This window comes from Microtus pennsylvanicus, chromosome 15 (genome assembly GCF_037038515.1).
Source record: "Microtus pennsylvanicus isolate mMicPen1 chromosome 15, mMicPen1.hap1, whole genome shotgun sequence".
Classification (NCBI taxonomy): domain Eukaryota; kingdom Metazoa; phylum Chordata; class Mammalia; order Rodentia; family Cricetidae; genus Microtus; species Microtus pennsylvanicus.
Genome location: NC_134593.1, coordinates 28,854,152 through 28,864,378, shown reverse-complemented (window position 1 = coordinate 28,864,378; position 10,227 = coordinate 28,854,152). Strand labels below are relative to the sequence as shown.

Below are 10,227 nucleotides of genomic sequence, written 5' to 3'. Positions count from 1 at the left end.
TTGCGTGTGTGTGTGTGTGTGTGTGTGTTTGCATGAACGCTAGCAATAAAGGAGATATATTAGATTTGATTACATGATGAGTGTAGGATGAGGAGAAAGAGACAAGAGACAAGGAGAGGCGGGGAGGGGAGAGAAATGAGTATGAACCCTTGTGTGAAAGAAATACCATGGTTTTTAGGCTTTCAGCAACGGTACAACTTTATTCTCTCATCCTGAATCTGGGTTCATCTGACACCCACCTCCACCATGTGGCCCAAGTTCGACCCTGAGGTCAAGGTCATGTACCTGAGGTGAGGTCGGTGGAACATCTGCCTTGGCCCCCAAGATCGGGTCCCTGGGTCTGTCTCTGAAAAAAGTTGGTGATGACATTGCCAAGGCAACCGGTGACTGGAAAGGTCTGAGGATTACAGTGAAACTGACCATCCAGAACAGCAGGCCGACCGAGGTGGTGCCCTCTGCCTCTGCCCTGGTCATCAAAACCCTCAAGGAGTCACCAAGAGACAGGAAGAAGCAGAGGAACATTAAACACAGTGGAAATATCACTTTCGATGAGATTGTCAGCAATGAACGTCAGATACGACATAGGTCTTTAGCCAGAGAGCGTTCTGGAATTATTAAAGAGATCCTGGGTACTGCACAGTCTGTGAGCTGCAATATGGATGGTCGCCACCCTCATGACATCATTAATGACATCAGTGATGGAGTGGAATGCCCAGCTAGTTATGAAGCAACAAGAAAAAATAAAAGACCATCTGATAACAACAACAACGACAACAAAAAAAAAAGACGAAGAAGAAGAAAGAAAAGAAAAAAAGAAATACCATGATCAGAGCACCTGGGGTCAGAAGATATTTTGAAGCGCCACCTAATGGAAGGAAGACTACATAACAACACTTGTTGACCACCAAGGCTGTTCTTCCTGCTTTTGCTAGAACAACCTCATCTTCACATTTTCCCCTTATTATTATTGTGTGTATACATGGATGGGGTATGTGTATGCTCTTGTACCATGACACATGGGCACATGTACGAGACAGTCCTGTATGACGGGGTGGGGGGAGGCAGTGTAAGGGTTTTTTTTTTCAAAATCTTAGTAACAAGAGGGTTAGAAAGTGTTCCTTAGGCAAAGCGTCCCTAGAATCCACTGTTAAAGTGACAGCAAACAGCTAAGAGTTGGATTTGTGCAGAATTCCTAAAGACCACAGTAACAAAGCCAAAGCCAGTTCTGCTGCAAAGCAACCTTGGTTGTAGCAGTCCATTTGGGTGCTATGTGCTGTGTTAGGGGAGGGCTGTGGCGTTGGGCAAAGTGCTTGTCTGGCATTCCAGGGGTCCATCCTCAACACTGAACACCAAATTGAAACCAAGACCCCCCAACCCCACCCTACAACTATGCTGGGTTATTATTTGGGGGAAAGTATGCTCTTTTAAATTGAACAAATTATAAAAACATAAATATTTTAGGGACCAAAAGTTCTGAGTTCATTCTTTCCTAGAATTTCATTTCTCTGAGACTTCAATCATGTAGAATACCAAGAATTGTATTTTAGCTTTTTAGTCGGGGATTAGGTTATCAGTGTATGAACTTTGGGGACATATTCAAGTCACAGTAGAAAAATGGCTGGGGTGTTTTAGAAAATTCTACCGTAAACAGGATAAAAAGATTCCACAAAGCTGAGTAGAGCTTGTTAAATGTTTAAGAGTCAGAATCTTTTTTTTTTTTGGTTCTAAAATCTGGGTAATAAAGTTTATGGTGAGAGAATATAAACTCTTTAAGAAAAGAAAATGCCCAGGCTGGTTCCTGGCGTTCAAGGCCTGGGCAAGACAAAGCAAAGCAAAGATAGGGCAGGCAATCTTTTCAGAACTATCTAGGGCAACAAGGATAAAAAGTGGAATTCACATAGCAATGGTAAACCTGAGCGAGTTGGGATTTTTGTTTTTTGAATAATACAGTAAGGGCCAGTGATATGGATTAGTGGGAAAAGGCACCAAGCTCGATGACTCGAGTTCCATCCCTGAGACCTTCATGGTAGAAAGAACCAACTCTCCCGAGTTGTCTGTAACCTCCGAGTGTATTCTGTGCTGTGTGCACACACCCACACTCACATCAATGTAATCCAAAAGTCATAATTCAATAAACATCAGCCCTTTACTAAGAACTCCAAAGATGTATCTTTTGTCTTTCGGGAACTTTGTCACACATCAATGTGTCCCTTTCCTGTCAGTCAGGGTCACTTGAATTCCCAGCTCCCAACAAAACAACATGATGCCTAGGACATTCATCAGCTGAGTGGCTGGACAGGAAGGAAGCCCTCTCCTTCACCTTCCATTTGGCTGAGTTTATTGTTTAAACAAAGAGTGCCTTTGAAACCTATCAACACTGTACTCACTACAGAGCTCTCTGAACTTTTCTGAGGGTAGAAACCCCTAAGGCTTGATTTGTTGTTGTTATTTGTTTCAGTCTCTGACAAGTTACAGACCCAAGCTGTTGATGGAAGTGTTCAAGTGGCCGTGGAAGTGTGGAGCCCAGTGTGATCCCCCTGCAGACAGGACTGGGGGGGGGGGGTGAAGATCAAAGACCAGAGTGGCCCTGCAGCAGGCCTCAGCCTCTCCTAATGGCTCTTTTCATAGCAAGAGGGGCCTGCGGATGAATGAAAGTGTGTCACCTAATTCTTCTGTTCTGAAGGGGAGGCAGAAGGTTGAGGCCATCAGACCCCAGACATGGTGAGCTGGCCAAGACTCCCTGTGGTATTGTGTTTCCAAATTGCCTGCCTCTTCCAAGTTGTGCTTGGGGATTAGCAGGGCAGCCCTTTGTCTTTTGATGACATTTCTGAAAGAGGATTTGCTGACAGGTCAGGCAGGAACTTCTGGGCTCCTTGGCCAGAGCGAGCCACAACTCCTTACCCTCCATGCAAACTCTTAGCATTTCAGGATCTAGAAGAACAAAGCAAATGATGAAGCAATAAAAACAAGCAAAGTAGAATCTGAAGTCATAGGACAAATGGAAGAATACTAAAACCAAGCAAAAACCCAAGGCTCTGTGCTGTGATTTGTTAGCCATGTTAAAGCTTTTGGATCTGGCACCTGCCTTCTACCCAAACGAGTGATAGACACATCTTTACTCACATAGACATTTCTGGGTATTTATCCTTTTGTTTGTTTGTTTTCAAGATAGGGTTTCTCTGTACAGCCTTGGTCGGCCTGGCCTGGAACTTGCACAGTAGACCAGACTGGCCTTGAACTCAGAGAGACCCACCAGCCTCTCCGGTGCTGCGATTGAAGGTGCACGCCCTCACCACCCAGCTGATTTCTGTTATTTACCTTTAAGCACCAGTTCCTGTATTTAGTGCTAGGTCTCAAAACAGGTTGTCTGTTTTCACACTCTATGCTATTCTTCCCAACAAAGGCTTGGGCACCCTGCTTTAGGCTGTTCTCCCGACTCCTATTCCCTTTGCTTTTCCCCTTACATCCTTTCAGACAAACGCCTTAGGCCTTTTTATCTGTAGCTGCCATCAACCAACCATCTGTCTCTACGTCTATTTTAAGTATGGCTCAGCCCCACCCTCCGCCTTCAAGAAAATCTGTTTATATAATTCTAAGAATGGCTGAAAGAGGTTTAGCTTCTAATTTGATCTTTTCTGGCAGTTGGCGGTTGGAACTGCAGTTCTCTGAGGAAGCCACAAGTGTGGTGAAGATCCGTCAGACGGACTGACTGACTACAGCTGTCTGGTGCAGATTCAGAGGAGGAATTATCTTGTACTCTTTAGCTCCCTAGTCTTCTTGCTAGCCTCTTACTACCAACCTCCACATCTTTGCGACTGCCGGGTAAATCTTTGGAAATGCACCGTTAACCTTCACCAACCCTACAGTTAATACAACCGGAAGAGCCAAAGTTAACCTGTAAGCCCCACTGGCCCAAGGGCAAGGTAACTTCCTGGAATGCTGGGGGTTGTAGTTCCTGGGAAATAACAGGCACACGTATGTGCGTGCATGCATGCGTGCATGTGTACGTGCCTTCACTCCCCTAAACAAGTTTGTTTGACCCATCTGCACAGGATGTGCTTGATCACATGTGGGGTCGGGAGAATATTGGAAAAAATACGTCAGGATGTATGCTTGTCCCTGATTGGGACCTGATGGGAAATACAGTGAACTGTGGGGTTTGCCTTCTCAAGTCCCTGCAAAGAGTGGGTAACTTGAGGCCATTTCCTGGGAACCTAGTGAGGGACCTGGCCAGAGTCCATAAACCTGATATTTAATTAAAGTTTGCTTCAACTTTGGCTCAAAATTGTGGAACTGGTTTTCCTCTTAAGAACCCCAGGATTAACAATAACATTTGAATCTTTCAGGAGAGGTTTTCCCACCCTGCTGTGACCTGCATATCTGAAGTTGCCACCAACATACGTGGCAAATACACTGACTTGTGACTTTTGTTCTCTAACTATAAAAGGTTATATGATCATTTCCACAACATAAGGTATCATCCAGAGTAACCAGAATCCATGCTTCCAGGCCATGGCTGCTCATGTTTAGCTCACAGCAAACTCAGAGCAAGTGATTCGTTCTAATTTCACTTTGGTTGCTATGATAAAATACCCTGACAAAAAGTAACCCTGGGGAGGGAATGAGTTTATATGACTTGCAAATCTGGGTCACAGGTCAACCACTGAGGGCAAGTCAAGGCAGGCACTTAAGCAGCTAGACACATCACACTGCCAGCCAAGAGCAGAGAGAAACTAATGCACCCCATACCACCTGTGTGCTTCTGTTCTCAGCTAGCTTGCTCCTCTTTTATACTGTCCTACACCCAAACCTAGGGAATGGTGCTGCCCACTGTGGGCTGGATTTTACTTCATCAGCTAACAAGACCATGTCCTACAGCCATGCCAACCGGATGTAGGCAATTCCACAACTGATACTCTCTTGGTGATTCTAGGTCATAGCAAGTTGACATTTAAAATCAGCCAGTGGGCTGGAGAGATGGCTCCACTGGTAAAGGCTGGGCTCATAACCAAAACCCAACCAGCTCAGTAGTATTTTGCATCCCGGTTAGCAATAGTAATATTAAAAATTCTCTAGGAATAGCACCCTGTTGGTTTTTCTTGTCACCTGGGAAGAGGGTGACAATTCTGTGGAAGACTTGCCTTGATTATAGATTGGCCTGTGGCCATGTCGTTGAGAGACTGTTTTGATTGACGCTCAGTGTGGAAAGGCTCAACCCACTGTGGGTGGTACCACCTCTGGGCAGGTGGTTCTGGGCTGTATAAGAATGCCAGCTGAGCACGAACCAGAGAGCAGGGCAGTGAGGAACAGTCCTCCAAGGTTTCTGCTTCGATTCCTGCCCTGACTTCCCTCAAGGATGGCCTGTGACCTGTACAGGTGTAAGCTGAAACAGATTCTTTCCACCCCAGAGTTGCTTTTGGTCATAGGGTTTTCCATGGCAACAGAAAGCGAACTAGAGCACTTAGAACCGCAAAGTGGTAGGGTGGAAACTCACTCTCCACTGGCAAGCCTGAGGGGGCAGCCAGAGCCCACTGGGCATCTCTTAGAAAAGACACAGTGAAAGCTGGCTTCACACAAGGAACTGAAAAGGCATTGCCTGTTACTAATATGGATATTGGCTGAGAATAAAATCAACCCAGTGAAGAACAAAAATATACATATTTTTGAATTTGGTGATAATCAGGCTTCTAACTTGAAAGGCACAAATTCAGTCTTGAAGATGGTCTCTGAGATGTTCCAAAATAGTGGCTGTATTGATAGCTTTGCTGACAGGGCAGCTGGAAATTATACTGTTTGTCAAAAACTATGATAGATACTGGAAAAAGTCAGGCTGTCTTGTAGACATGGTTTTGGGTGCTCTCTCAGTGTCTGTGTAATTTAGTGGAAGAGGTCTGTTGTACTGAGAAGACAATTAACCATGTTTGAGGTAACTGTTGCTCAGGTCAAGGGTTTACTTTCAGATATCCAAGATCTGATGAACCATGGCCTCCAATACCGTGTTACATGCCCAAACCAATGCTCTTCCATTTTGACTTTTCATTGACAATACATACTAGTTATTTTTTAAAGAAAGATTAATGAATTTTACCTATATGTATATATGTGTACCACATGTGTGCAGTGCCCATGGAGGTCAGAGGAGGCTGTGATTCCCTGGAACCAGAGTTACAGACAGCAAGGGTGATGAGAGCTGAACTCGGATGCTTGGCCAAAGCGGCAAGTGCTCTTCACTACCGAGTCATCTCTCCAGCTCTCCAGTCATCTCTTTTTCTTGTCTGTATGTAAACAGGCATGTCAAAATGGAAACCTGACTTTCGTGTGTATATGTACATGTGTGCCCATGTGGGGGAAGATCAACTTCCCATGTTGTCCCTCAGATGCTGTCCACCTATTGTTTGAAGCAGGATCTCTTCCCAGGCGGGGTTGGCGAGCTGCAGGGATCTGCCTGTCTCTGCACGTCACGCTGGAGTTAAAGCATGTGCCACCATGTCTGGATTTTTCACATGGCTTCTGGAGGTTGAGTTCAGGTCCTCATGACTGCATGACAAAGCACTTTACCAACGGAGCTCTCTCTCCAGACCATAGAGACCTACACGTAGCCACCTCAGTCTGGTTTAACATTGCATGTTGGTACGTCTCGCTCCTTGTGAAGCCCGATTTCTGTGCTATAGAACCCAGTGCCTGCAACCCTTACAGTTACTCCTCGCTATAAGTTCAACAGGACAAGAACAAAGTGTGTGCAGATTCAGCTTATTTGGCTGGATTTATTCATTTGAACAAGATTCAGACATCATAGAGAAGTCTGTTTAAATCACAGTGGGACAAGCAAACACGGCTCTGGTTCAGTGGATGAGCCTCTATTTTCAACATCCATCCATGCCCATGTGTGCGACAGGAGGCTGCCTAACCTGGAGAGTAGACGTATACATGCTTCTCCAAACAGTAATTCTTACTCCGAAAGAAAAACTGTCACTTAAAAAACAAACAAACAAAACACTTAAAGGTGCTCCCTTAGGTTTGTAATCCCTAAGTGTAAACTCAGTCTCAAAGCATTCTCCCAGGTTGGTCAGATCACTTAGAGCAGTGGTTCTCAGTCTGTGGGTCGAGACCCCTTCGAGGGTTGAACAACCACTGTAGAAAGGACCGCAGCATTCGGTGGTGGTGGTGCACGCCTTTAATTCCAGCACTGAAGCCAAGGCAGGTAGATCTCAGTGGATTCGAGGCCTGCCCGGTCTACCAAGCGAGTTCCAGGCCAGTCAGGACTGTTACACAGAGAAATCCTGTCTTGAGAAAGGGTTGCAACGTTAGGAAGGTAGAGAACAACTGATCTAGAGGGATACTCAACACTGAAGAAGACAGAGCACTGAAATGAATGAATGTTTTATGTAAAGGTAATTTTGCTGCATTGCACATTATCACACAGGACTCGAAAGTAGAGGTGGTGGTTTTGCTTGTTTTGTTGTTGTTTTTTTTTTGGTTTCTTGCTGATAAGTGCTTCTCATAAGGAGCACTATCCTATGTTGGCCTGGGTTAAAATGAGTTGTCTGTTCAACGGCTAGTACTATGGCCCACCCGGGTGGGCACCTGTGAAGTGTGACCTGCCTTCAGGATGGTCAAGCTGAGACCTATGATCCTTGCTGCATAAGCCACCAGCTTCTCCACTGCCTATGCCTGAGATGGAAGAAAGCTGAAGCCAGAGGTTTGGGGATAACCTGGAGAGTGCAGATCTGTTTGCCTTTTTCTGTGCAGTGCCCCAAATCTGTGAACACCCCCGAGTGGTTTTAAATATAGCTTGGAATATGGTAAGTGTGTGTTTGCTGCTGGGTCTCTTAGGTGTTGATGAAGAGTTTGACGAAGTTTCCTAGCAACTTCCCAGCTCAGTGTCGTCTGCTTTCTACTCCAGATGCACAGTTCTGGTTTCCTGGGCAGCTACCAAGTGACAGGAATCCTTATCCCAAAGCACCTTTATCTTCAGCTCGCGCGCGCGCTCTCTCTCTCTCTCATCTTCAGAGAGGTACTGGGTGGCCTTATGCATCAAGAGCTGTGTGAAGCTGCAGGCCACCTCCGAGCAGGGATTGCTCTGACTCAGACTCCCCTGGTGCCACATGAGCTCCTAAAGAGCTTTGTTGTTGTTTTTATATTTGGGGAAGAGTAGGTTTCCTGATCTGGCAAAGTGGACCCTGGGAGTAATCCCCATGTGAGGAAGTGAGATGGATCTAAGCAGGTATTTTAAGACTGACGTGTGCTCACTTCCCACGTGGGAACTGATGGTAACTCACAACGCGGCAGTTCCGTTGGAGGAGCAGGTTGAGAGGCACAGTTGGAATCTGCAATGTCTCCAAAAGCTCCTGTGTTAGAGGCTGGTCCCTGGCTCTGTGTTAGGGGACGCAGATGAACTTTTAAGATGGGGTTTGCTCAGGATGCTCTCAGGTCACTCACTAGGGGTGTGCCCCTGAAGGGGAGCGTGGGACTCCAGCCCCCTCTCCTCAACCTTTGCTCTTGGCTGACCAAGACCACCCCACCCCACCCACTTTGCTCTTGGTTGAGAAGCCCGTGGCTCTGCTCTAGTCTTTGCTCCTTCCTGCCACAGTGTCTCTGCACCAGCCCCAAACAGCTCCAAATGACCCCACAGAAACCCCAGAAGCTGTGAGATAAAGAAAACCTTTTCTCTTCGCAAACTGATTATCTCAGGAGTTTGTTATAGTAACAGGAAACCCACATGGCAATGGTCAGCAAACTTTTCTATAAACGACACTGTAAATATTTCAGACCTTCCGAGGCCATGTAGAGTCTCTCTTGCACGTTCTTTAACTGGTGGTGGGGATAGGATCTATGTAGCCCAGGCTGCCTTGAAATCTTTATTCCTTTGCCTTAGCCTCCCTGTGCTGGGATTACAAGTGTGTGCCACTTTGCCTAACCTTTTTTTTTCTATTTCTTTTAAATCCTTTTCTTTTTTGAAATAGTGATGGCCTGGAACTCCCAATGTAGGTCAGGCTAGCCCTGAACACAGAGATTTGCCTGCTCCTGCCTCCTGAGGAATTAACATCAAGTTCAGCTAAAGCAATCCTTTCAAAAGCCTTAGCTCAAAAGTCTTCTAGATTTCCAATAGTTGCTAGGTCCTGCTCTGGGAGCCACCATACAAACATGGGTGGTGTGGCCTTGGGAACCCTATGCGGGGGTTGGGGTTGGGGGCTGGGGATGTGGGGTGTTACTTTGGAAAGTAAGGTTGGTCTTTGCAGCAGGGATCCTGTTACAGGCTGAGAATGCCTGCTTCCATCCTGTCCCCAGACTGTAGGAGCAGGACCAGACCAACACCCTCTACGTGAGGACTGGCTATGTAGGGGTAGAAGTCCTATGGTAGGCAGATTTTAGTAAGTTCTTATACTGGATTTCCTTGTCTTGGTTTTAAAAGCAAATCCCCCCTATTCGAGGCATTTATGGAATTTCATCACACAGATTATGTGGCCTCACCGTTCCTATGGCCCAGCAGTGGGAGGGGGTGCAGACTAAAGTCTAACACACTCCTCTTTAGCACCAACGCCACAGACAGTTCACAGGGCACCACCCCCTGCAGGAATTCAAGGAAAAGATGCCAGCATGAGACCGCTAGAATCCCAGTGACAGGCTCACCTGTGCTGGGCCTGAAGCTGCCGGTGCCCAGCTCTTCAGAAAGCGACCTCTCAAATATTCATTCCAGGGCAAGTCCTCTGGGCACGGTCCACACACGGACTGCTCAGCACCACGCTGTCTACCTCTCCACTAGTGCTTCTCATCTAGAACAGTCACTCTGAAGAGATGAGGAATCTGCATGACTTTCATCAGTTTGAAGTCTTTTAAGTGGTCAGTGCAGCGTGCACCACATCTTTTCTCTAAAGGTAACAGGGCTTTAGAAGCACCGTTCTTTTCTCATCTTAGAGTTTTAAAGTAGCTGAAGGTTCTCAAAATAGCCATTTGCTACCAACTCTGTCAACTTAAGTGCTGTAGAGCTGGGACATATGTGCTGCACCACCACCACCACCACCACCACCACCACCACCACCACCACCACCACCACCACCACCGCCACCACCACCAAAACCAATGCCTTCTAAAAATAACCCCCCCATAGGAATCCCCTGGATTTCAACTAAATGAACAACATAAAAACAAACGAACAAATGACAGCCCACCAGTCTCACCTGTGCCCCCCCCCATCATCCTGTTCATGTTTCTGCTTAAAACGCCAAA

The 10,227-nt window shown here is 46.3% G+C and overlaps 1 pseudogene; it reads left to right on the top strand.

Annotated features, from left to right (window-relative positions):
* The first annotated feature begins 246 nt into the window (after positions 1 to 246).
* Positions 247 to 856, top strand: LOC142836056 (large ribosomal subunit protein uL11 pseudogene; annotated as a pseudogene).
* The last annotated feature ends 9,371 nt before the right edge of the window (positions 857 to 10,227 follow it).